At 40.2% G+C, this 27025-nt stretch overlaps 1 long non-coding RNA gene across 2 annotated transcripts in view; it reads left to right on the top strand.

Moving 5' to 3' along the window:
- Positions 1–26320, top strand: part of LOC141567839 (uncharacterized) — a 68040-nt gene extending 41720 nt beyond the window's left edge. For both annotated transcript variants that reach the window (XR_016021519.1, XR_012490707.2), the window contains 3 exons: positions 20299–20408; positions 21409–21540; positions 24706–26320. This is a non-coding gene — a long non-coding RNA (uncharacterized LOC141567839). The remainder of the gene's footprint in view (positions 1–20298; positions 20409–21408; positions 21541–24705) is intronic.
- The last annotated feature ends 705 nt before the right edge of the window (positions 26321–27025 follow it).

The following is a 27025-nucleotide window of genomic DNA, read 5'->3' as shown; positions in this document are numbered from 1 at the left end:
ACAAGAACATAGGATATGGTGAGGCCAAAAAGGAACACACAAGGAGCCATAGATAGGGGAGTCATACTAGTATATTCTCGCTGGCGGCACTATACTCTCACTGGAGGCTGGATCCACACTGTCCGCAACCAGCCATCCTAACTGCAATCCACGCTTGCCAGCCCAGCTGCCATCTTCTTGCTAGCACCATTCTTCTCTCTCTCTTCTCTCTGCTAGCGTAGCCACAGCAGTTATATTAGTGGCCAATGGCTCACTGGTTACAGCTGACGGCCAAGTAGCCACAGCTGATGGCCATGCAATCACAATTGATGGCCATTTACTACTTGAGCCAGCACCTGTCTATGTGAGGCTGAGAGCCTGGAAACTACTTTCTGGGGCTCTGCCCCCACACCCACCCACAAGTCATTAAAGGTCTTGGGGAAGAAAAAAGGAGAGAGGGAAACCATAAATACAGAGGTCTGTGGATTTTGAGTGGGTTTCATGCTTGTATCATTTTCCAATTCTGGAATGTTTCATCTGCAAACCCTGCCTAAACATTGGAGTACATCTGGCGTTTTTAAGTTTTTAGTGTCAAGCTAACTTTCTTGGAGTTCAAGCCAGACTCTAGGGGTTACTAGGTAACAATTCCAAACCACAATAACAATAGATTCAAGCCAATATATAAATCCTGTTGGGGTTTCTCTTTTGCATTATTATCTTTTGAGTAAGAGCTGGGGAGAAAAATGAGGGAAGAAAAACATATAGAAACTTCTTGGAAAAAATTCAGGTAGCTCTATAAACTAAAAGCTGGATTGACCTGGAGTCCACCTTCAAGATTGTCACAAGTAAGGGGGAGGACAGCTGGTTGCCGTGCAGGAGACCCTGCTTGCTGCGCCATTTTTCAGGTGGGGTGGCCTGTGGGGTCTCAGCTCCCGCTGTGCACATAAGAACGCAGGATGTGGCTAGGCCAAAAAGGAACACCCAGGGAGCCATAGGTAGGGGAGTCATAGCATTATAGTCTCACTGGAGACTGGAGTCACCTGACATGCGACCTGCTGTCCACTTTCTGCCAACCGACCGACTCTCCTCGACTCGACTCCCCAGCGCAGCCGCGGCAGTTATATTAGTGATCAATGGCTCAATGTTTACAGCTGACGGCCAAGTAGCCACAGCTGATGGCCATCTACTACCCGAGCCAGCACCTTTCCACATGAGGCCGAGAGCCTGGAAACTGCACTCCTGGCTCTGTCCCCACACTGGTGAAGGAGCCTGAAGCTCTGCTGATGGCCCTCTGACTTTCCCTCCTTTATATGATAACATACGTTAAGGGAACAAAACACAAGAGTAGCTTCCAGGATATTATGGAGTAAATTGTGTTAAAATGCATCCCAAATCTCATGTTTCACAAAATCATAATTAAAGCAAAAGATGGTGTTGACACCCCTTTAAGGATATGAACGTCCTCCTTGAAAGACTTTTCAAAGACATCTACAAAGCTAAGCCTCTGAAAAGGAATTGTGGTGCAAGGAGCTTGTGTTTTGATGATGGAATGCACCTGGAAAGGAATTCTGGAAGTCCTTTGGTATGTTGAGCTCCCTGACCATCAGTGAGAAGGCTGAGCCAAGAGGAGGAGGCTGAGCCCAAACCACGTAGCCCTCCTCATCAGAGGCACAGCTGTCTTCACAGGAAGCTCCTGCATCCAGATTGTGGGGAAACATGAGTCACCAAAGGAATTCATTAAAATTCAGGCTCCTGGGTCCCTGCCTCAGAGATACTGATTCAGGAGGCCTAGGGTGGACTTGATGATCCGTTTAAAGACATTTCCAGCTGATACTGATGCGAAGCCAATGGTTTGAAGGGCTCCCTTTGAGAACTGCTTCATGTGAATTCTACAGAACTAGTCCTGAATAGAGGGTTGCCTGATTTATTGGCATCTTCTTGGTGTTTCCCCAGGCCATGCCAGTGGGGTGTAAATTTGGAGAATCAACATGTACCATCATTATCTTCATCACTGTCAGTGTCTCTGGATATGGCATTTATTTCCCTCCATAGTAGGGCCTTTCCCTGAGTTTCCCAGAGCCTCAGGGTGGATGTGCTCACCTACTTGAGATGTCTGCATGTCCCCCTTGCCGTTCTGCTCCTTGCAGGGACACAGCCACCTGAAATCCTGGTGTCAGGGCCTGGGTTACCCACTGTCTCCCACACTGACGTTGATGTCGCTTTGATGTTGTACCACTGCTAAATCTTCCAGTTTTCATTGGTAACCCTGCTGTCAAGTGTTGTGGTTGCTTGCTTGTGAAAGAATTCAGAAGGCACAAAGAAATAGAAGTTAGAAAGTTTATCCAAGAAGAAAAGTACTGGCAGAGAAGCTGCCAGGGGCAGAGTCTAGATGGAGCAGACAACTGCACCGATCTGCAGGTTTGCTTTCCTTATATGAGGTCTGCTAATTAAGTTCACGAACTCATCCTAGAAAAAGTGCCACATACCTCATTGCTGAATATCTCACTACGGTCACCTTCGAAGTACTCCCTTTGGGAAGCTATGCACTGACACCAGTGCCTAACCCACCCTTCAAAGCAATTTTGGAACTCTTTTTCTGGAATGGCCATCAGAGTTGTCATCGTATTACCTTGATGTTCTGAGTGTCATCAAAATGTCTTTTTTCTTTTTGTTTTCAATATTTCCTTTATCTTTGGATAAAGAAAGAAGTCATTGTGGACCAGATCAGGTGAAATAGGGAGGGTGTTCCAATACAGTTATTTGTTTACTAGCTAAAAACTCCCTCACAGACAGTGCCGTGTGCAGCCTTTTCAGCACTTCCAAATAGTAAACTTGGTTAACTGTTTGTCCACTTGGTACAAATTCATAATGAATCAGCCCTCTGATATCAAAAAAAGTTAGCAACATTGTTTTGACTCTTGATTTGGACTGACAGAACTTTTTTTGTCCTGAAGAATTGGCTGGCTTCCATTGTGCACTTTGACGCTTTGTTTCAGGGTCATGTTGGTACAACCATGTTTCATCACCAGTGATAACATGGCCCAAACCATCATCTTCTTGCCTCTCCAAAATGTCTTGGCAAACTGCAACTCTCCTTTGCTTTTGTTCATCAGTTAGCTCCTTCAGGACCCTTTTTGCACATATATTTCTCATGCCAAGATTTTGAGTTAAGATTTTCCTAACCGTTTCTCTATCGATGTTTACTTCACCTGCTACTTCTCACAGTCAGCCAACAATTTTAACGCACAATTTGGTGAATTTTTGCAATGTTTTTGTCAGTTCTGCTTGTTACTGCCTGCCCTGACCTCTCTTCATCAGTGACACATTCTCTTCCCTGTGAAAAACATTTAATCCATTTCTACACTGCCGTTTTCTTCATAAACTTGGACTAACATGCCCCTGATTTCACTTCCCCTCTTGTCAAGTTTAACAATAAATTTAATGTTTGTTTGTTGCTCTAATTCAAGCTCAGACATTCTGGCTAAAGCACACAAAAACACGCAACAACAATAATGAACGCCACTCAGCAAGACACCACCACACATTGATGTGAACACAGCTGTGAGATACCATTATACCAAGGTTATGAAATGTTACTGAGCTGTTTGTACAGTGCTGCTAATGTAAGCACATGGTGGCAAGTTTGTGAACTTAATTGTCATACCCCATATAGGAAAGTGTAGGTAATTTTCTTACAGCAGAGGATGTGATGTATAGATTAAGGTTATTTAATTGGCATGCGCAGGTTATGTAACTGGTTTCTTTCTGCGCATGCTCTTACCCAGAATGCAAACAGAAAAACCCATGGTGGGGGGCAAGCTATAATGTTCATTTTATTCTAATTGTATTGCGATGAGGCCAGAGGGCAGGCTCCAGCAGTCTGTGCAGGCGTCAAAAACCAGATAATCGGCTGGGGTCTTATCTCCTTTTTCTAGGGGTGTTTTGACAGAAAAATTTATCTATAGGGCCTGAAACTGAGCATTCCCTGGGGAGTGGACGTGGGTAGTGCAAAGTACTGATCAAATTACCTTCTGCTAATCCCCCTCAAGCTTACTTTTTGTTGACTTTTTTTCTGCCTTATCATCAGGGTCACCATCACATGCCTGGTGTTAGGGCCTGGATTACCCCGTCTCCCACACTGATGCTGATATCCCTTTGATGTTGACCACTGCTAAATCTTCCAGTTTTCACTGGTGAGACTGCTGTGCCCAGGGCAAAATGTGGTGCTGCTTCAGAATTACCCCAGGTCTGAAGAGTGACAGCTTGGAGCTGGTAAGGCCCAGTTCTGGCTCCAGGGTGCCTTGAGGCAGGAAGAGCCCCATACTTGCCTCTTCTTTCAGCTGCCCAAGGAGTTGAGAGCAGACACATTCTAAGGAGACTTTGCTTCAGCAAAGAGAGTATATAAAGGTGAGGCCAGACCTTGATCTGGAATGTTCCAGTTGATGCAAAGAGGAGCTAACCTGCTAGAGGGATATGAGACCAGCAACACTAGAGGGATATGAGGCCAGCAACACTGAGTATTTGCTTTGTGTTGGGCACAAGGCAAAACACCCCCATTATTGTGTTTAGTTCTTGCAATGAGCTTGTGACAGAGCACTGTTATTCCACATCCTTCCCAGCACCTGAAATTAAGAGACTTTCTCAATTTTGCAGTCTGGTGAGTGTAAAATGGAGGTTGTGTTTGGTATTTCTTTGATTGCTAATGAGGTGTTTGTGCTTTTTTTGGAGGGTTTGTTTTGTTTTTTAAATATTTCCTTTTCTGAAATAATGTCATGTTTTTACTACTAGTGTGTCCTGGCTTTGATGATCACTGACTTTTGGTTTTCTCCAGACAGTCCAGGGGGAAATGGAAAGGAAGAGTAGGACTGTTTCTAGACTTCAAGGAGAGAGAAAATTGGAAATAGTCCTCTGTTCTGGGGGAACAGGCAGTATGGTGATGGGCGAGGGCCAGCAGAAGGCCTCTGCTGGGGGACTGGGTTTGGTCCTTGGGAGATAGGACTTTAGGAAAAGTGATGCCTGAGGCCCAACCTGTTCCTTATTCAATGATGGAATTCCATTATTACCAAACCTTCAGCAAATGTTACGAATATATACTGGGAAGTAGAGTGGCACAGAGAAGTAGTGGGATGGCTGGAGGTAGTATAAGAGAAAACCAGAGCAGAATTTTGGTGTAAGTGGTGAGAGGCCCCACCAAGATATGTTAGCCACCTTACTCCTTGGAATTACCAGCACTATTTAGTAGCATATGGGATTACTTACTGTTAAGGCCAAGTTGGGGTTTGATGCTCAAGGAAAGGGCGACCCAGTAAGCAAAGAAGACAAGGGGACACATGGTTACACCAGGGAAGGGTGGAGGTCAGAAACAGATTTATTCTTGAATCACCCTCCCCCATGACTTAGCTAGGCAAAAATTGCCTTCTTTCTTTTCTTAGGAGCAGGTACTTCCCCAGGCAGTGCCTCAGTCCCTCGGGCAGGCCAGGTCACAGTTTCCAGGCAGCCCTGGACATGTCTGAGTCCCAGCAATGAAACAGCTTAGACAGAATTGGATGCTAATATAGGTTTTATTTCGTTTTTAGTATATGCCCCCCTCCCCTGTTTTTTAAGTTGAGTCAGAATTCAGATAATATCAAATTAACCATTTTTGGTGGGTTTTTGTTTGTTTGTTTCTTTCTTCTTTCCTAAAATTTAGCCATTTAAAAACATGCAATTCACATATAAGTGAGATCATATGGTATTGTCTTTCTCTGTTGACTTATTTCACTTAGCATAATGTTCTCTAGATCCACCCATATTGTTGCAAATGGTAAGATTCCATTCTTCTTTTTGACCGAGTAATACTCCATTGTATAAATGTACCACCGTTTCTTAATCCAGTCATCTACCAATGGGCATTTCAGTTGTTTCCGTGTCTTGGCTACTGTGAATAGCACTGCAATAAACATAGGGCTGCATAATTTTTTTCAAATTCACGTTTTTTTATTTCTCTGGTTAGATACCTAAGAATGGAATTGCTGGGTCATTAGGTAGTTCCATTTTCAACTTTTTGAGGTACCTCCATACTGATTTCCATAGTGGCTGCACCAATCTGAAATTCCACCAACAGTGTATGAGGGTTCCCTTTTCTTCACATACTTGCAACACTTGTTTGATGATTTATTGATGATAGCATTCTGACCTGAAACTAAGAAAAAATAAATAAAATAAAATAAATTTAAAATATGCAATTCAGTAGCATTTAGTACATTCACAATATTGTGCAACCATTACCACTGTCTAGTTCTAAAAGTTTGTTTCCTTTTTAAATAGACTTTATTTTTAGGGCAGCAAAATTGAGCACAAAGTGCAGAATTCCCCATGTACCCACTGACTACACACGTGTACAGCCTCCCCCATTATTTATATCCCCTCCAGAATGGTATATTTGTTTCAATCTATGAACCTACATTAATACATACGTTACAGTTAATTCTTCATTTTGTACATTCTGTGCGTTTTAACAAATCTATAACAACATGTATCCATCATTACAGTATCGTACAGAATATTTTCACTGCCCTGTAAATCCTCTGTGCTCCAGTTATTCATTCCTTTCCCACTCCTAACCCCATTTAAAGATAAACTGAGGGACATTAACAATTTTAAGAGTTTATCTGAGCAAAAATTGATTAAATTCAGGCATTGCCAAATCTCAGGTGTTTGGTTAGGAGCACTCCTGGGATAACATCTGGGGAAACATAGAGAAGGTGCAAAGCAAAGAAAGGAAATTATTTGATTAGCTATACTTAAAGCTACATTGGTTGTTTATGTGTCCTTAGGTTTTGATTTCATAACCTTAAGACATTTGCAGGCTTGGATTTTAGTTTGCTTAGGTAGGCACACAGGGCGTTAGAGCCCCATCAGTCTAATGACTTCCTTGTTTAATTAATTTAACACCATTAGCTCCTGACAATGACTGATTATTTTTAAATTACAGTTGACATTCAATATTATTTTATATTGGTTTCAGGTGTACAGGTGGTTAGACATTTATATAATTTACAAAGTGATCCCCCCCATAAGTCTAGTACTGACCTGGCACCATACAGAGTTATTACAATATTATTGATTATATTCCTATGCTGTACTTTACAGCCTCATGTCTATTTTGTAACTACTAATTTGTACTTCTTATTGCCTTCACCTTTTTCACCTAGCTCCCCAACCCCCCTCCCATCTGGCAACCATCAGTTTGTTCTCTCTATATATGAGTCTGTTTCTGTTTTGTTTTTTCATTTATTTTGTTCTTTAGATTCTACATGTAAGTTAAAGCATATGGAATTTGTCTTTCTCAATTTGATTTATTTCACTTCACATAATACCATCTAAGTCCATCCATGTTGTCACAAACGGTAAGATTTCATTCTTTTTTATGGCTGACTAATATTCTATTGTACATATGTACCATTTCTTCTTTATTCAATTGTCTGCTGATGGGCACTTAGGTTGCTTCCATATCTTGCCTATTGTAAATAACGTAGCAATGAACATAAGAGTGCATATATCCTTTCAAATTAGTGTTTTGGATTTCTTTGGATAAATACCCAGAAATGGAATTGCTGGGTCATATGATAGTTCTATTTTTAATTTTTTGAGGAACCTCCATACTGTTTTCCATAGTGGCTGCATAAATTTACAATCCCACCAACAGTGTACAAGTGTTCCCTTTCCTCCGCATCCTTGACAACACTTGATGATAGCCATGCTGACAAATGTGAGGTGATATCTCACTGAAGTTTTAATTTGCACTTTTTTGATGATTAGTGACATAGATCATCTTTTCATGTCCCTTGGCCATATGTATGTCCTCTTTGGAGAAATGTCTATTCAGATCCTTTGCCCATTTTTTTAATTGGATTGTTTGGGTTTTTTTGTATTGAGTTTTATGAGTTCTTTATAATTTGGATATTAACCCCTTATCTGATGTATCATTGGCGAATATCTTCTCCCACTCAGTAGGTTGTCTTTTTGTTTTGTTGATGGTTTCTTTGCTGTGTGAAACCGTTATAATCTGATGTAGTCCCATTTGTTTATTTTTTCTTTTGTTTCCCTTGCCTAGAGATATATCAAGTATATATATATATATATATATATATATATATATATATATATATACACACACACACACACACATACATATACTGCCTATGTTTTCTTTTTATGGTTTTGGATGTTACATTTAAGTCTTGAATCCATTTTGAGTTTACTCTTGTATATGGTGTAAGAAGGTTGTCTAGTTTCATTTTTTTGTATGTACCTGTTCCATTTTCCCAACAACATTTAGTGAATAAACTACCTCTATCCCATTGTATATTCTTGCCTCCTTTGTCATAGATTAAATAACTATATGGGCATTGGTTTATTTCTGGGCTCTCTAATCTGTTCCATTGTTCTATATTTCTGTTTTTATGCCAGTGCCATGCTATTTTGTCTATTATAGCCTTGTAGTATAGTTTGATATCAGATAGTGCGAAGCCTCCAGTTTTGTTCTTCTTTCTCTAGATTTCTGTGGGTATTTGTGTGGGTTTTTTTTGTGTGTGTGGCTTTATATTAATTTTAGGATTATTTGTGGAAAATGCCATTGGTATTTTCATAGGGATTGCTTGAATCTATAGATTGCTTTGGGTAGTATGGCCGTTTTAGTAGAGTTAATTCTTTCTATCCATTAACACAATATATCCTTCCATTTACTCATATTCTCTTCAATTTCTTTCTTCAATGTCATAATTTTCTGAGTTCAGGTTGTTTACCTCCTTGGTTAAATTTATTCCTAATTTTTTTCATGCAATTGTAAATGGGATTGTTTTCTTCATTTCTTTTTTTGATAGGTCATTATTGGTATATAAAAATGCAACCAACTTCTGAATATTAATTTTGTATTCTGGTACTTTTCTGAATTCATTTATCAGTTCTAATAGTTTTAGGATGAGTCTTTAGTGTTCTCTATACATAGTATCATGTCATCTGCACATAATGACAGTTTTACTTCTTCCTTTTAAATTTATATGCCTTTTCTTTCTTTTTCTTGTCTGATTACTGTGGGTAAGACTTCCAGTACTGTGTTGAATAAAAATAGTAAAAACTGACATCCTTGTCTTGTTCCTGACCTTAAGGAAAATGCTTTTACCTTTTCCCTGTTGAGTATGATGTTAGCTGTGAGTTTGTCATTTATGTCCTTCATTATGTTGAGATATGTTCCCTATAGTCCCACTTTGCTGAGAGTTTTTATCACAGATGGATGCTGGATTTTCTCAAATGCTTTTCCTGCATCTACTGATACAGTCATATGATTTTTATCCTTCATGTTGTTTATGTGGTTTATCACGTTAATTAATTTGTGGATATTGAACTAACTTTGCATCCCAGGAGTAAATCCCTCTTGATCATGGTGTAGAATCTCTTTAATGTATTGCTGAATTTGGTTTGCTAATATTTTGTTGAGGAATTTCGCATATATCATCATCAAGGATATTGGCCTATCATTTTCTCTTTTTGTAATGTCTTTGTTTGGTTTTGGAATCAGGGTAATGCTGGCCTTGTGAAATGAGCTTGGGAGCCTCTCCTCCTCTTGAAATTTTCTGGAATAACTTGAGAACGACAGGTATTACTTCTTCTTTGAATGTTTGGTAAAATTCATTGGTGAAGCCATGTGGTCCAGGACGTTTTTTCATTGGGAGTTTTATTTTATTACTGATTCAATTTCGTTAGTAGTAATATGTCTGTTCATATTTTCTGTTTCTTCTTGATTCAGTCTTACTTAGAAGATTGTATGTTTCTAGGAATTTATCCATTTCTTCTAGACTGTCAAATTTATTGGCATATAATTGTTCCTAGGAATTTCTTCTAACCCTTTGTGTTTCTGTGGTGTTGGTTGTCACTTCTCTTCTTTCATTTTTTATTTTATTTATTTGGGTTTCTCTTTTTTTTTTTTTTTCTTGATGAGTCTGGTTAAAAGTTTATCAACATTGTTTATTTTTTCAAAGAACCAGCTCTTGGTTTTATTGATCTTCTGTATTGTATTTTAGAATCTAGTTTATTTCTGTTCTGATCTTTATTATCTTCCTCCTTTTACTCATTTTGGGCTTTGTTTGTAGTTCTTTTTCTAGTTCCCTTAAGTGTAAGATTAGAGTGTTTACCTGAGATTTTTCTTGTTTATTTAGGCACACCCGTATTGTTATGAATTTTCCTCTTAAGACTGCTTTCGCTGTGTCATAGATTTGGGGGTCATTGTATTTTCATTTTCATTTGTCCTGAGGTATCTTTTAATTTCTGCCTTGATCTCATTGTTAACCCATTCACTGTTCAGTAGCATGTTTATTGGCCTCTATTTTTTTTGTTTGTTTTTCTGTTTTTTTCTTGTAATTGATTTGTAGTTTCATACAATTGTTGTCAGAGAAGATGCTTGATATGATTTCAATCTTCTTAAATTTACTGAGACTTGTTTTGTGGCCTAACATCAATCACTGATTTCTTACTGTTTCCATAGATTTGCTTTTACCAGAATGTCATATTGTTGGGATCTTACAAGATGAAGCCTTTTCAGATTGGCTGCTTTCACTTAGTAATACGCTTTTAAGGTTCCTGCATGTTTTTTCATGGCTTGATAGCTCATTTCTTTTTAGTGCTGAATAATATTTAATTGTCTGGTTGTACCATAGTTTATCCATTGAGAGACTGAATGTACAAATGGACAATAGCAAGCCCATATATAAAAACAGAACTTTGACCCACAGCTTACAGTAAGTCACTCAGGAATCCTTTTTATCTACAATAAACAACCCAGGCAGCAAGCCTGCAGTGAGCCTCCTTGAGTAAGCCACACTTCCTTTCAGTGATAACCCAGGAGGCAAAACAATAACTTCTATAAAAATCTGCCCCAAATGGTCAAACTCAATTAATAACTGACAGCTTCTCTGTTTTTTGTCCCTGCTTCCAATTTAGGACACAGGCAGAAAAAGTCTAATGTGGTCCCTAACCAATCACATAGGATGCCCCAGTTCTAGTTAGCCTACCTATAACTTCTCCAGGCCAACATCCTCCAAGCATAGCACGCTGAAGCCTCCTCTTTTTTCTACTATGAAGCTTCCGCATTCCTCTGCCAGCCTTTGCGTTTCTGCAAAAATGCAAATGATGGTGGCCAACTCCCTTGCTATAGCAAGCTCAGAATAAATTGCCTTTGTTTTTCTCTTTTTGTTGGTCTTCTATTTCTACACCATTTGTTTAATGAAGGACATGTGTCCAAGTTCTAGCAATTATCCATGTGCACATTTTTGTGTGAACAGAAATGTTCAACTCTTTTAGGTAAATACAAAGAGCAAGATTGCTGGATTGTTTGGTTAAGAGTATGTTTAGTTTTGTAAGAAACCATAAAACTGTCTTCTAAAGTGGCTGTACCACTTTGCATTCCCCCAAGTATTGAACGAGAGTTCCTGTTACTCCAAATCCTCACCATTATTTGGTGTTGTCAGTATCTTAGATTTTGGATATTCTAACATGTATGTAGTAGTATCTCACAATTATTTTAATTTACATTTCCTTGATAACAAATGATGTTCAGTATCTGTTCACATGGTTATTTATCATCTGTATATCTTCTTTAGTGAGGTGTCTGTTTAGTATCAGGCTGTTTGTTTTCTTATTGATGAGTTTTAAGTGTACTTAGTATATTTTAGATAAAAGTCTTTAATCAGGTATGTCTTTTGCAAATATTTTCTCCAAGTCTATGCCTTATCCTCTTATTCTCTTGGTAGTGTCCCTCACAGAGCAGAAGTTTTCATTTTAATGATGTTCAGATTATCAAGTGTTTCTTTCATAAATTGTCCATTTGCTGTTTTAGCTAAAAAATTATCACCATACCCAAAGTCATCCAGATTTTCTCCTATCTAAGACATTTTCATGATCCCCAAAGGGCTATCTGTTCTTTATGTTTTTATATAAAAATTTAATTTGCCCACATTTGAGCAGCAACATGCAGATTTATTTTCCCTATTTGGCCAAATGTTAGTTTGAAGAGGTAATGAGCTTCCACGCTTTGTTTCATATGTTTGTTTTTTTTCTGAAGGGGAGGTTGTTTGTTTTTACAGATGTAAAAGACAGTACTAATTGCTTCCCAATTTCTGCCTAGAAAAATCTCAAAAAAGAATAGAGAGTGTTTACTAATTTTGAGTAGAACAACTATATTCCAGGGATAATTTTTTTTGCATTTTTTTCTCTGACATTTGGACCTTTACCCATCGGATCAAAAATGTGAGAGTAGAGCATTATGAAAGTGTTCTTCCTCTTTATGGGTTGAAATCTTTAAAATCTTAAGGATAGATGAGCAAAGTGAAGTGAGCAGGAGAAGCCCATCTTAGTGTCATATCATGCTGGGGGTGTTTGTTCTTTAATCAGTGGTAGAGAATCTGCCAGAAGTATTTTGTTTCTTTATGCTTCTCTTCTTGTTTTATCTATTTCTATTAGAATCTAGATTTTGGTATTCCTGTAATATGTGGCATCCATTAGAGGAAAATAAATTAAAATTGAGCAAGTAGGGCTTTATGGCAGAGGTTCCTATTGGGGATTAGGGTGACATGGAGGTTGAGGCAGGAGGTTCAGTAAAATATCTTAACATTTCTATAGAGGAGAGGGAACATATATTCTCTTGCCCAGAGGAAAGAGTTCTGTAATAACATTTCTGGTCCCTCTCTAACCTCTCAATCCTCCTCCTATGGGGAGTGTGATTTATCTGGTTGCTGAAATGACTAGTCTGACATTCATTGGTCCCTGGATGTTCGCCTTGTCTGTTGGGTGAGGTTAATGACTTAAAGGCCCTTGCACAGATGAGGTCCTCTCTTTCTACCCCATCTGTCTCTCACTCTCTTAGACTCACAAGCTGTGAGGCCAGGCCTGATATCCATACTACTTTCCCATACCAAGCCTCCCTGATTTAAGTTGGGGAATGGGGTAGGACCATTAATTTGTCTAATTCATGCTCTGCAATCAACTTTCATCAATAAAGTGGATGTTTTGTTTTTCTATATAACTCCTATCTACTTCTCAAAGGATTCAGAATCTGGAAGGCTGGAAAGAGAATGATTAATTCACACCTCAGAAATTTCGTTCAACAGACCTGGAGTGATTCTCTACTCAATCACCACCATCTCAAGCCCTCTCCCTGGTCAATGGCATATTTGTGGGCAATTCTAATTTTCAGCAAGTTATCCTTACCCTATATCTCCTTACTTCACTTCGTATCCACTCAACTCATCCCTACTGTGGGCAATCATAAGACTTCAGTTTGTTTTTTTATCAGGAAAAGGTTGGAGATTCTTGAATATATATATATATATATATATATATATATATATATATATATATCACTAAGGTTGAAAAAGAGCCTCTTGGTACCTCATTTTGCTCATATGTCAGCCCCACCTTATAGGATTTTTATTAGGATTTAAATCAGATAATGCATGTAGCAGTTGCTCAGTAAATAACAGCTGCTATTAATTCTGCTACTGTTGTTGCTGCCATTATGATGATGATGATGATGATGATGATGATGATGACGATGATGATGATTCAGTGTCTTATCCACACTTCTCCCTATATGTAGCAACACTAAAAACAAAGGTCTGATAACTGTCTATGGAGACTTGGACTCCTATACTTAGATTTGGTTAGTAAGAGTAAACTCATTCTTCATGACCTATCTATTTGATTCATTAAACCCAGATGGAAGAATCTGCAGCATTTTGTTTTATCAATGATGCAGGAAGAAGTTTTCCTGTAACGTTTGAAAACTAGGCATCAGAAACTGACAAATTCCAGAACAATATGTCCTCCAGAATTCTATAAACCTTTAATGAAATTGGGGCATCTAACTTCAAAAGATTGAGATGATATCCCCCACATTTCCCCCCACAAAGGATATCAGGTATTCAAATAACTTGGAAAGATTTTTCATTTTCACCATTTTTTCCTGGGTATGCATTTGAGAACTGGAACCTATTTTGGAGTAAAAATTTCCACTTCTTAACCCATGGATTGTGAACAGTCCAAATATTGATTAAAATATTTGAAGCTTTAAAGGCAATTAATCAAGCTGACATCTTTCACTGAACAGGAAATAGAGAAATTGAAGTACAGAAGAAATGGTTTAATATAATGTAACACCACATGTGAGGTGCTATTTCTATTTGTGAGGGATGTTTTAGGGTGTTTAGAAGTAGAGCACTGTGTTATTCCACATTGTTTTTCTGGAACTCAGAGTCATTGAGCTCCCTGAAATTATCTGTGAAGTTTTCTTGGGTCTCCGTGTGTACATTTTCCTGAGAAGAAAGGCTATCTTAGGTTGAATACCCTTAAAGCAGAGCCTAAAGCAGGGATTTGGTTGCATAAGGGAATTACGTCGGAGAAAAGGGATTAAGGAAAGCAGGATACAGCAAGGTAAAGAACCAAGAGAGGATATAGTCTCAGCTGAAGTCCAGCTTTAACCTGATTCCATGGACACTCTGGAGGGCTATTTGCACCATAGAGTTGCTTGTAGTTTTGTACCTTGTGTCTGTCAGGGCTGCTGGGGGGTGGGGAGATTTGCCAAATCTTCTGGGTAGGGTGGCACCCCGAAGAAAAGTGCAACCATGAGCCATTAGAAGCCCACACTCACCACAGCTGGGGGTTTGGTGCACTGGCCTGGCAAAATACATACGGCATGGGCATCACTACAGGGACATCACTTCCACAAGATTCTCAGAGTATCTGTGACTCTTGCCCCTAAAAGGTAAAGAAACACTGATATACTTTTTAAAGTACTATGTCTACAGGTGAGAAATACTATGGGTATAAAGTTATTTATTGTACCACTATTTGTAACAGCAAAACACTGGAAACAACCTAAATGCCTATCAGTAGGGGATTCATTAAGTGAATTATGGTATATGCATAGGATAGAATACTGTGCAATGACAAAAAGAATGAGGAAGCTCTCCTGTATTGATTTTACAGTGATTATCAAGATACATTGTTAAATGGAATAATAGGGTGAAGAACAATGCATTTGGTTTGTCACCATTTGAATACAAAAGAGGTAAAATCTTTTTGCTCAATATTGTACAGAATGTCTTCCAAAAGATTCATAAGAAATTGGTAACTGGCTGCTTCTAAGGAGAACTGAGTGGCTGGGGGATGGGGTCCAAGTGAGACAGGTTAGTTAGTATGATTGTTAGGTAGCTATGTAGGTCCCTGGTAAGATAAAGAAAAGACAGCCATATCCTAAAACTTCAGGTTTTGAAATCACTCCTTTGCTCCAGGATATAATGTAACAAGACCTTGAGGTTAATTATAAAATTCATTTTGGCCTGACAAATGGAGCAGATCTGATAGATAAGAGTGGGTTACTTTGCTAATTCCTTTAGGATGGGCAAGCAGAACAAACCTGGTAGACAAATTTCATTAGAAGGCGCCAGTTCCCTTCTTCAAACAGTTCCTTTCTCCAAAATCGCTCCCCTTCCCCAAAAAGACGAAGGAAAGGTATAAAGGTAGGAGCTTTTGCCTCAGTCACGGGCACCCCCCATTCGGGACCCCCTCCCACTCAGGAGCTGCAACGTCTTTTCCTGCCTCTAATAAACTATCCTGTTTTTAAAACTTTTTGCTTCTCCCTGGTCTATGTTTCCATTCTTCGGCTTCATGAGACAGGATCCCGACCCACACCCAGAAACTGCCGGCAGATCCAACATCACCTACATCACAAGGAGAAAAATGGCTCTTTTTTCTCTCCTTTAGGATAGTGTTTTATTTTTTTAATGCCTCACTCAGAGATTCTAGAACAATATTTTATTGCTTCAGTCTCAGTAATGATATCTATTTTGCTGAGAGTAATGAAGATAAGTTTTTTGCTTACCTAAGAATTTGAGCTACTATTTTCCTTGTCTCCTTTTCTCCTTACCACCAAGATCACTATGAAGCAACTTCATAATAATAAACAATTCTGCCTATTTTTGCAGCATCCTTTGTTTTTCTCTCAAGAGCTCCTTATCTAATCTCTTGTCAGCCTATTTCAATTGATTCATTCCCTAAACCCATGTGAAGTATCTGGTGTTTAATTCTGACTTAATGTTTATTGTTTTTGTTGCTAGTGGGCAGTAATTAGGACAGGAAGTTGAAAGAACTTGTCAGGGATAGCTGCATGTGCTTAGTGTACTGAGAGCAAGAATATGTCCATCTGCAGAGTAGGACTTGCTTAATAACACATTGGTAGTATACGGCCAGATGCTACTGAAAGAAAATCGTTGCAATATACTCAATGATGATGTTACAGGAAAAGAGAGTCCTTCACTTCACACAGGAAACAATTCAAGTGTGAGCTGATACAGAGTTTAAAGTAAAAGTAAGTTTATTTAGCAGAGAGTTGTTAGGTCAGCTGCGGGGCATGGTCATAGCGGCCAGAAGCCAAAAATACCCCTCTGCCAAGTCAGACCCCTCCTCGCATGATAGAAACTGGGGCCCCTGGCGTTTCCCAGAAAAGGCAGCAGACCCTGGTGCGATAAACAACTCCGGATGCAGCCACTTGCGCCTGATCTGCGCTGCTGCGGGTGCCTTCTCATCTGCCACCTTACTCAGCCAACCCCCACCCCAAAAATCGCATATATGCCTCCCTCCCTCTACCCTGGGCGTGACTTCACCGGCCCCCTATCTGCGGACCGGTGAACCTCGCTGGGAGCGCAGAATAAAGCACTCACTTTGCTCAACCCGCTTGACTCTCTCCGTCAAGCCCCAAGCCTTACAAGAGTAAGCAAGAAAACAAAAGCCACCCCCATAGACAGAGTGGCAGTCTCTAATCGCTAGTGGAAGAGAGACCCCCTGCATCCCCCACACTAGGGTTTATAAGTGTTTTCTGCTTCCATGGAAAATTCATTGGTATGGGGTCAAAGGAGGATAGTAAAACAATGGTAAGTTTATCTTTAACTTCAATAAGATGCAAGAATAGGGGCAGGTTGTTTAACTCTTGTAAAGCACAACCTGTGTTTAATTTGCCATGGGTTTAACTACAGGGATGGTCCTAAAGGAGTCTCTAGCCTTCCAGGGAGAGATTTTTCTGTGCCATTGATTGTCTGCCTGATTTCTGTGTCTTGTAGCACGTAGGCAGCAGGCTTGGAATCCAACCTCTTAGTTCCTTCTTCTGTAAAAATAGTCCTCATGCCCCTTCCCTATATTAATAATAGCTCACATCTTTGGAGTACTTGGTGCTACACAGTGTGCCAAGAATTTTCCATGTTTATCTTATTTAATCCTCTAAACAACTTTATGGGGGAAGGGAGAGCGGCTATTATTATCCCCATATTGAACCAAAGAAATGAAAAACAAAACAGGTTAATAATATACCTGTCAGGTAGAAGTTAGAAAATGTAGGAGGAAGAGGAGGGGTGGGAGGGGGTCCATAGTGCCTACAGAAAAAGCTCATAAACAGCTTTGATTAACTGCCATGTATCTGTTTTTACAACAGATGACAAGAGGTGGTCTGGAGCAAGATAAGGATCTGAGTAAACAAACCTCCATCCATATTAGGTCACACCTTCCCATGGAAGAGCATGCACCACCTTTTCCAGCCAAATCAATGTGTAACTCCCTCACCCCACCCAGCAAACTATAAGTCCTAGAAACAAGAGCTCTCACTTTTTTTTTACACCAGCTCGCTCATCCATGCGTTCTCTCTCCCTCTTCCCCTTCCTCCCCCAAACTTGGTTAGGCCCGTTCTCTTCCCTACGAATGTATCACTAGTAAACCCTGCTTGCATATTAATCAGCTTGCTGACCTTTGATTCTTCACTGCATTGGCAAGAAGAACTGAAACTCCCATAACACCCAAAGTTACATAGCTAGTAAATGGAGGAGCTGAAATTCATACCTGGTCTGCCTGCCCTCCAAACCTGAGCCCTTTACCACTCTGCTATCACTGTCTACCTGCTTAGCTAAGAAGAAGCCATTTTTCTGTACCTTTTTTGAAGCTGGCTTCAGAGCCTTGATCTAGGCTGATCTGCTGGGTGCTGAGAAACCCAGAGACCACTCATGAGCTTGGTCCCAGTGTTTGCACTTATAAACTGCTTTCATTCTCCAGTTGTTAGGAGATACCCAAATGGCAACTTTTCTGCCTGGTAGCTCCTAAGAATGCATCAATGTATGGATTCTGTCTATGACAACAAGCTGCTGAGGAGCCAGGGTGTAGGAGGAAATCAGAAGTGGAAGTGATAATGATAATACTAATAATGAAGCAAGTTGTTGCTCAGTTAAGATCTATCTGTCATTAGGAAGAGCAAAGATAATTGTTCCTCGTTTCTAATCTACCCTAGCTGCAGAATTCTCTCTCCCTGCCCCTGTCCCCTGCTCTATTTGTCATTTTCTAAACTCCTGCTTAAAAATACAGTGCCCTAAAAACAGGAAGCATGACACACACCGGGGGATGGTAGCTACACACGGAAGCACCAGGGTTGGTCAGGAGGCAGAGGGAGTGGGGAAAATCCAAGCAAGATGCTCCATTGTGGTTTCCACAGGAAAAAATGGGTACGGCAATTTAAGCAGGTTTAGGGTTGGCTTGATTAAATAATCTCAGCAGCGGTAGAGTGTAGGGGCTGTCACTAGTTGTCTGGTACCTGGTGTTTGGAGCAGGGGGATAGTGGCCTAGCCCAGGAGAGCTGATAAAGAAGGCAGTTGGGAGTTTGGACTCTGTTTGTTTAGTTTGCATATGAAAGGCTCCAGATGTCAAAGCATCAGGATACAAAAATATTAGGTTGGTGCAAAAGCAATTGCAGTTTTTGCAATTATTTTAAACCTCAATTACTTTTGTACCAACCTAATAGAAAGACACTGTTAACAGAACCCCTCTCCCTAACCTCCTGCCAGCACTACCCATTGGCTGGACCCTCCCTGAAGCCAGAGAATAAAGGAGCCCACTGAGGTAGCTGCTACAGGTCCACCTCACAGGATGTGGCATCAGTGGAATGTAGGGAGCAGGTCTGAAGGACAGGTGGAAGCTCTGTCTTGTCTCCCTCTTGGGAGACAGGGGCTATGACTTGTATCTGGTACATAGCAGATATCCAATCAATGTTCACTCATTTATTCAATACCAAGTGCCTATGCATGCCAGGCACTGCTCTAGGCATAGAGATAATGTAGTCAACAAGACACATGTCGTCTTTGCTCTCTAAAGCTTATATTGGTTAAGAAAGACAGACAATAAACAAGTAAATTACAAACAGGATTTTGTAAATAGCACTAAGTGTTAAAAAGAACAGACAACACAGTGATGAAGAGTGAATGTGCACTCTCCTCCTCTGTTTTGAAAACCAAAATTTCCAGAGGAGCATGTGTGAAAAATGAGAGATTTTATTCAGGTGAAACAGTTTACAAAATGGGAAAATGCAGCATCTGGTGAAAACTAAAAGTGTGCTCCACCAAGACAGAGGCGAGACCACCTCTTATGGAGAAACCTCCTGCCCAGGTTCCCAATTGGTTCAACTTTATGCAGATGACATTTTCAAATTCGAACAGTTCTGATTGGTCCAACTCATGTAATTTTGGTTGGTCGGTATCATGTGTTCTGACTGGGGATGGTAAAGCAGTTCTGATTGGTTGGTGTATAGGCTAATGAGGATATAATTGTGCAGTTCTGATTGGATGGGTCAGGTCTCAGTCTATTGGTTGAAAGAGGAAACCAGGGCTTTCTTGCATGGTTGACTCAGATGTCTAAAGGAGTCGGGGAAGCCAAGAATTTGGTCTGAGGTTCTTCCCAGAATACAGAATATGAGAGAAGACTCTGTCAGCAAATGGTGTTTAGGCTCTTATTTATTATTTATAAAGTATGGGCCTTTGGTTGACCATGGGGAGTCCTTCTCAGCAGGTAAATTCCTTCTCAGGGTTCACATCAAATGAATCTTTCTTCTTGGGAGTCCACAATTCAAACCTTGCAGTGGCTTCTGGCTGCCTTCAGCATTGGGCCAGGGTCTCCACTGATTGCTCCAGCCCTGGTCTGCAACCTCATCTCTACCACTCTACCTAGACTTGCACCTTTTTCAATGAACCATTTCCCCTCAGCCTCTATTCCTTAAACTTTATTGCTCACACAGATGCTTCTGTTCATCCTTCACCTTGTCCCCATTTCTTCTCCTGGCTAAGCTGCCTCAATGTTCAGAGTTCCGGACATCACAAGGAAACACTCCCTGATACCCCTGCGATGTGCTTCCTAAGCAGTCATGCCCCCTGGTTGTATCACGGACTCTTCACCAAATATTGCATTCCTGTCCTTTCTTCTCAGGCTCACTCTAGGAACTGGGGCTGTCATCTTTGAATATACTGGGCCTGCCACTAGTGGCCATTGTTGGCTCTCAGCACCTGCAAGTGTCTTCCTTCACCTATGATTTGGAGGTAACAATGTCTTCCTTATGGACTGTTCTGAAAAGTGAATGAGATAATGCACATCAAGTGACTGGCAGGGTGTTCAACAATAGTGAATTTCAAACCCTCTTTATGTTACATTTTTTTAACTCAAAAGGAAAATTTATTTTAAAGACTTTTTAAAAAAATTCAGACATTAATGAAATCTATATAATGAAGGGTAAGGCTTCTTCCTCTTACCTTAATTTCTCCAGTTACCCTTCCCAGGGCATCAATAGTAAGCCTTTAAGTATTTAAGACCACATATGTTCATATGTGTGTGTAGATAGATTGATCCTTGTTTTATACTAATCAAAGTTATGCACACTGTTCTGTACCTTCTTTTTTTCTCATAACAACATATCTTAGAGATCACTTTATATTAGCACTTACTTTTTAATGGCTGCCTGACATTCCATGGTATGAGGAAACCATAATTTACCTAAGTGGCCTATTAGCAGTGGATAATCTTTCATTAAATAAACTGTGCTACAATATACCTCCTTAAATATGTGTCATGCCCTGTCTGGTGAAAGCATGACACAACAGATCGTTGTCCGTGTAGTGCCTAACATGGAACCTGGCTAGAAGGAAGTGCTCAGAGACTGCTGTACAAACCAGTGAGCAATGTCCCAGCCTTTGTCCCCTTTTGAGAGATGTTTCTCTCTCCAGAGCTTTTCCCTATCCAAGGATAGGCCACTAGGTCACCGAATGCCTAGTCCTTGGATTATGAAAATACCAGCAAACCAATAATGTGAACTTTTCTTTGAATCCAGATGTGTTGGAATACAGATCTCCTGTCAGAATAGAGATGTCTTTTCACTCTGCGCCTGAAAAATACAAAGGGGCAAAAAAAAAAAAAAAAAAAAAAATGTCCACTTCTATTGTCATCAGACTGTATCTAAAAGCCTCAGGACATTTTTTTTTTTTTACTTCCAGATAGCTGCATGAAGCTTTGCTTTGCTTTCTTTAATTACCTTTTCTTTTTAAGGGAGTGAATAAAAGGCCCTGAGATGCCTTAAAGGCGCTGAGCCAGAAGGCAGAATGCAACTACTCATCTCAGGAGGCAAGGCTGAAAATCTGAAATAGTGTGAAAAGTACAGAGACCAGCGTGTTCTTTGAGGTCAGTTCTCTAGCCCACCTTTTCCCCTCTACATGGACCTAGGAGGGAGTTGGGATGGCATACAGGTATTAATTAGGTTTGCACAAACTCCACCTCCAGGCTCTGGGAAGAAGAATTATTCGCTACAGGATAGGAGAAGGTGCTCAGAGCATATCTGTCCAGTGAGAATTCTTAGCTGTGTGCATGGCTTGTCCTCCCCATGAGACTAGGAGCTCCTTGTTGGAAAAGGTCATGCCATACTTAAATCTTTTTTCCAGTCATAAAACAGGTGTTCAATAAATGTTTCTAGAAGGAATTTTTCCTTGTCTTGATTATACTCTGTTCATTCCTTATTTGTGAGGTGCATGATACAGAAGTGTTGAGTAAAATTTGATTTTTGAAGTTTTTAAGTGGAATCAACATAGTAAGCTACATATCAGGTGTGGTGTTATGATCTGGGGATAGAGACAATCAGCATAGTCTCTGGTCTCAAAAAAATAGGAAAAATGATGAGTGATGAGTGCTAATGATGTAGGAATATTTCTGGTGAGTGCCGGGATCATGTCTCGTGAAACCGAAGAATGGAAGCATAGACCAAGGAGAGGGGAGGAGTTGTAAAAGAGGATAGTTTATTAAAAGTAAAGGGTTAGAGCGCCCAAGCGAGAAGGGGTTCCCGAATGGGGTGCCCAGTGACTGAGGCACAAGCTCTTTTATACCATCTCTTGCCTGTTTGGGGACGGGGAGCTGGCGCCTCCTGATGGAATTCGTCTACCAGGTCTGTCCTGTTTGCCCACCCTGAAGGGATTAAGAACCCGTTCCTATCTATCAGATCTATTCCTTTTGTCCAGCAAAAGGAATTTTACGAGACAATTTATTAACCTCAAGGTGCTGTTACATTTTGTCCTGGAGTAAAGGAGTTATTTCAGAACCTGAAGTTTCAGAATATGGCTGTCTTTGTTTATTTTACCAGGGACCTTCCTGTCTTCCTAACAACATGCTAACTAACCTGTCTCACTATTAATATGGATTGCTGGGGCAGATAGAGGAACATAGAAGAGGGGCCTAGAGGTTTAGAACTAGACTAGGATCTGTCAAAACCTGACATAAGTGGAGCTATTTTAAAATAGAACCAGAACAGCCATAACAAAAAAAAGGCTTATTTGAATTGCAAAGGCTTGTTGAAAGGCAAAATTAGCTTTGGACTGAGGCAAAGCAATACTTCTTACAAACAACCATTTGTAAAACTAACAGAAAACAGACATTGTTGTGGCTGCTCACTAGTGGGTTGTTAAAGAATTCATGAGGCAGGTAGACATATGGAAGATTTATTAAAGTTAGAGAAGGGTCAGCTGGGCAAAGCCTGCTGGAAACTACTGCCCTTAGTCTTTGTTTCACCTGAAGTTTTATATTTTCTAACCAGGATGTAAATTGCTTCAGCCTGTAATGGAATCTTCACTTGAGTTCAGCTTTGTTGGGGTGGGGGAAGGTGCGGTTAAACTGGTTATCATAACCTTTGCATATGTTATGTAGATTGAAGTTGGAGGCTGGTGTTGATCCCATACAGATACAAAACCTCTCCCAAGTCACAGGGCCAGCACTGAGCCAAAGTAAACAGAACCACTGAAACTGGTATGCATAGTGTCAGTGTAAAACATCCAGCCTAAGAGAAAGCTTATAAGAGTTTATTTGAGCCAAACTGATGACAATTGCTGGAAAGCAAAATCTCAATGGATTGAGAAAATGCTCCACAAAATGGCGGTTTGCAGTTTATTTCATACATAGAATCAAAGGAGGAGGGTTACATGAAATCCATTGGTTATAGATCAAGGGGGTGGGAGAAAGCAAAGCAGGGAAATCTCTGGGATTGGAAAAAAGTACATTGGAGAGACAGATGGAGTGCAGGATGGTTAATAGTTCACTTTCTACAGCACATACAGATGGTAACCAGGAGACAAGCATAATCATGAGGGATTTTGCAGTTTCCAGCTCTGGTCTGGAAAAAAGATTACTGACATTCCAAAGATGTCATCTTAGGTGCAAAAAGACAATAGACAGGCCCACTTAAAGGCACAGATTAACTTTATGAAGGAAGCTTTGGGCTAAAGATAGGACTTCCTGCCATGTCCCACTTAGTTATGAAATTTTTTATGCTCACGCCATTTTATGTGGTTATTTTCAGTCTCCTGAGCTTATCAAGTTTCATCTGTGGCCCCTTTTCCATCCTCGATAATAAATGCATAGTAAACAGAATCATTAAGGTTTGGCTGGAGGGGTGGGAGGCAAAGAAAGAAAAGAAAGCTTTCAAAAAGTCCCAAACTAAATTACACTTGTTAAATCAAATTATACCAGAGGTCCAAATCTCAAAATAGAAGATATAGTGCCACCATAAAATCCCCCTGTCTTATGAGACATCTGACTACAAGGACTGTTGATTATGGACACTCTTTCTGAAGATAAAATCAGTAATCAGTCATGTATAGCTAGAGAGTATCTCAGCTTGTTAGCACCAATAGAAATTTCTTTCTTCTCTTCATGTAATCATTTTGAGACAGGTTAGTTAACATGTTTTTAGATAGACAGGAAAGTCCCTGATGGAATAAACAAAAGACAGCCATATCCTGAAACTCCAAATTCTGAAGTAACTTATTTACTCCAGGACAAAATGTAATGGTGCCTTGAGGTTAATAAATTATCTCATAAATCCCTTTTAGCCAGACAAACAGAGCAGATCTGATAGATAGGAATGGGTTGTTTCGTTAATCCCTTTAGGATGGGCAAACAGAGCAAACCTGATAGACAAATTCCATTAAAAAGTGCCAGCTCCCTTCTGCTAACAGGCAAGAGAAGATATAAAAATAAGAGCTTTGGCTAAGTCACTGGGCAGCCCAGTCAAGGACCCCCTCTCATTCCGAGAGCTGCAACTCTTTACCTTTAATAAGCTATCCTCTTATAACTCCTCCCCTCTTCTTGGTCCGTGCTTCCTCCATTCTTTTGTTTCACAAGACACGATCCTGGCACTCACCGAAATTTCCTACATCAATTTCCCTTCTCTTTCTCATAATAAACCCCTGCCTTCACCCTGTACTTGAGACACAATTTGGGTTTCTGCCTGAAATTGTGCCCCTGAATTACAATTCTGTGATCTCAAATAAATTCATGTGTCTCACTTTGGTTTTCTATTTTTAGGTTAACAGATCCAAGAACCTTCCTGAAGGTGACATCTAAGCTGAGTCCTGAAGAATGTGATAGTTTGTTGAAGAATGGGTTTGGGTAAGGTTGTCACATGCATTTCAGGCCACAATAACAGTGCTCCACACCACGTGTTGGGCTGTGAACGTTGCAAAAAATTGCTTGTGGCAAAATGCGTGAAACAAAAGACTACTGAGAGGGAGAAAGGTAACATTGGACAGGTCACAAAGGATCTGTGTGCTGCCAAAGCACTTTATTTTGAGAACCATAGGGTTCTGACAGGGTTTAACAGAGAGTGACACCCCCCAACACCTTGCTGGGCACTGGGAATACAACAATACAACACAGATAGTCTTTACCTTCATGGGACCCATTTTCTATTGGAGAATTGGCAGGAAGAAGGTGGCAAAGTGACTCCCAGGTTTTGTAGTCAGGTGACAGGGTAGATAGTGGTGACTTTTATTGTTGGAGCGGAATAAAGGAGAAAGAGCAGGTTTTGAAGTGTATTTTGTAAGTATGGTCTTTTATCAAAGGGAACACATCCTAAGCTACTTTCAAAGGTGCTATGGAGGCACTGACTGCTAAGTTTCTCTTAATATCCATTTTCCCTTTCTCTCATAATAATAGAACCCTTTATTTTTAGCTGGACACATGGCTACCCCCAAAAAACTACCAAACTACATTTCCTAGCTTCCCTTAAAGCTATCTGTGGCCATAATTGAGAGGATCATGTTACTTCTGGATCTGGTCTAAATGGCTGGAATATGGCAGTGGAACCGAAGCGTTCATCTGTAAAACAAGAGGACATCACATGTTGTGGATGGCAGAGCAATGAGATGGAAGCAGCCTGGGGCCCTGACATCTTTACAAAGAAAAATTGCCCTACCAGTTTGGACTTGCACATCAAAGAGATATAAACTTCCATTTTTAAAGTTACTTTTAGGTGTACAAGACAACATTAGATATTTACATCCCTCACAAAGTGATAACCCCAAGTCTACTACCCATCTGACACCATACGTGGCTATTCCAATACCATTGACTATAATCCCTATGCTTCACTTTACATCCCGTGGAGGCGGGGGGAATGTGTGTGTGTGTGTGTGTGTGTGTGTGTGTGTGTGTGTGTGTATGTTGAGATGCAATATTATTTTATATTAGTTTCAGGTTTATAGCACAGTGGTTAGACATTTATATAATCTATGAAGTGATCCTCCTGATAAGTCTAGTACCATCTGACACCCTACGTAGTTTTTACATTATTGACTATATTCTCCATACTGTATTTCACATCCCCAGGACTATTTTGTGACTATGAATTTGTATTTTGTAATCCTTTTATCTTTCTGACCCATCCTCCCAACACCCCTCTCATCTAGCAACCATCAGTTTTTTCTCTGTATCTATGAGTCTATTTCTGTTTTGTTTGTTCATTTATTCTATTCTTTAGATTCCACATATAAATGAGATCATACGATATTTGTCTTTCTCAGTCTGACTTATTTCACTTAGCATAATATCCTCTAGGTCCATCCATGTTGCTGCAAATAGTAAGATTTCATTCTATTCTATGGCAGAGTAATACTCTATTGTATAAGTGTACCACAATTATTTTTTTAATCTAATCATCTATTGATGGGCATTTGGTTGTTTCCATATCTTGGCTATTGTGAATAGTGCTGCATTAAACATAAGGGTGCCTATTTTTTTTTAATTGGTGTTCTGGATTTCTTTGGATAAATACCCATTAATGGAATTGCTGGGTCATAAGGTAGTTCTAGTGTTTTTTTTTTTTTTTTGGTTTTTTTTGGAGGAACCTTCATATTGTTTCCATAGTGGCTGCACTAAGTTGCAATCCCACGAACGGTGTTTGAAGATTCTCTTTTCTCTACATCCTTGCCAATACTTGCTGTTTGTGGGGACAGAGCCAGGAGTGCAGTTTCCAGGCTCTCGGCCTCACGTGGAAAGATGCTGGCTCAGGTAGTAAATGGCCATCAACTGTGATTGGATGGCCATCAGCTGTGGCCAGTTGGCCATCAGCTGTAACCAGTGAGCCATTGGCAAGAAATATAACTGCTGTGGCTACACTAGCAGCATATGGGGGCTAGCAAGAAGATGGTGGCTGAGCTAGCAAGTGGTACAGTGAGGGTTGCAAACAGTGTGGCTCCTGCTTCCTGTGTCTCCAACCCAGCCACCAGTGAGAATATAGTGGTGTGACTTCCCTATCTATGGCTCTGTGGGTGTTCTTTTTTGGCCTCACCATATCCTGCATTCTTATGTGGGGAGCGAGACCAGAGACACCACCTAACACCCTACA

This window comes from Rhinolophus sinicus, chromosome 6 (genome assembly GCF_057876585.1).
Source record: "Rhinolophus sinicus isolate RSI-liver-muscle chromosome 6, RSI-T2T, whole genome shotgun sequence".
Classification (NCBI taxonomy): Eukaryota; Metazoa; Chordata; class Mammalia; order Chiroptera; family Rhinolophidae; genus Rhinolophus; species Rhinolophus sinicus.
This window is presented reverse-complemented; position numbering and strand designations above follow the sequence as displayed.